This window comes from Sinocyclocheilus grahami, unplaced genomic scaffold (assembly GCF_001515645.1).
Source record: "Sinocyclocheilus grahami isolate Dianchi unplaced genomic scaffold, SAMN03320097.WGS_v1.1 scaffold58.1, whole genome shotgun sequence".
NCBI lineage: Eukaryota > Metazoa > Chordata > Actinopteri > Cypriniformes > Cyprinidae > Sinocyclocheilus > Sinocyclocheilus grahami.
Genome location: NW_015505237.1, coordinates 2,922,737 through 2,923,793, shown reverse-complemented (window position 1 = coordinate 2,923,793; position 1,057 = coordinate 2,922,737). Strand labels below are relative to the sequence as shown.

The 1,057-nt window shown below is 31.5% G+C and overlaps 1 protein-coding gene across 1 annotated transcript in view; it reads left to right on the top strand.

Moving 5' to 3' along the window:
* Positions 1-1,057, top strand: part of LOC107584336 (NOP2/Sun RNA methyltransferase 2) — a 21,867-nt gene that overhangs the window by 18,810 nt on the left and 2,000 nt on the right. The gene's annotated exons all lie outside the window — the stretch shown is intronic.

Genomic DNA, 1,057 nt, shown 5'->3' with positions numbered 1-1,057 from the left:
CAGCAGAAAGCTCATTGTTTGGCCCACCAGACAGTCATGTTTCACGTTGATGGCCCTTACTGTGTAGAAAACTAGTCAATCCAGCTGTGTCCTTTTATCTCTCCCCCTCTCTTTCTGTCACACACACAAACACACCCACCATTTTAATCAGTAAACTCTGGTTTTGTGCCCATGTGTGGCTGTGCTTATGCCAGATGTTTCTTCAACAATATGGAGTTTCTTTTGTTTCAATTGAGCTTTAGCACACAATACAAGTTCATCACTCTTTTGTGTTTTAAATGTGAGCAACAAGCACATCATAGTCAACTGACAGCACATGCACACATGAGACGCCCAGTACTCACAGCAGCAGCTGATTTCACGTTTGAACTCTAGCTGACCAGTTGTATGGTGTGTGGGTTAAAACAAGGAAAATTAACCTGGGCTTAGTGTTAATACACAAATTCCTATTGATGCATTTATTTATTTAGATATTTTTGTTTGGTTTGTTTGATTTGATATTTTAAATATTTACATATTTATTTTTGATATTCAGATGTTGATGTTGTTATTTTTTTTGTTATTTTTATATTTATTTAGATGTTAATTTAAGTTGATATTTTAGACATTTGTTTTGATAATTATTTTAGATGTTTATTTTTATATAATTTTTTTAAATTAATTTATTTGTATATATGTTTATTAATTTGATTTAAGCATGTAAGCTTCTATTCTAGACACTGTATAAAATTTATTTATTTAAATTGAAGAAATGTACAACATTCTGTGCACCGTATGTTAGACAAAAATATTCTCTCATGTCCTCATGAAGGTTAACTGTGACCCTTTGCAAAAATATTTAATATTTACTACTATTTATAGCAAGGAATATATATGGAAGGTATGTTGTTTCAACCCCGCAAAAACACCAATACACAATTCAAGTTCAAGTCCATCAAAGTTAATCTGCTACACTGCTAGTTAATCTGCAAATCCGCCATTTTGTTCAACAAGCAAACCAGGCATTTGTTTGTTGATTTGCCGTTATATATGATTTGCAAATATATAAAAAAAAAAA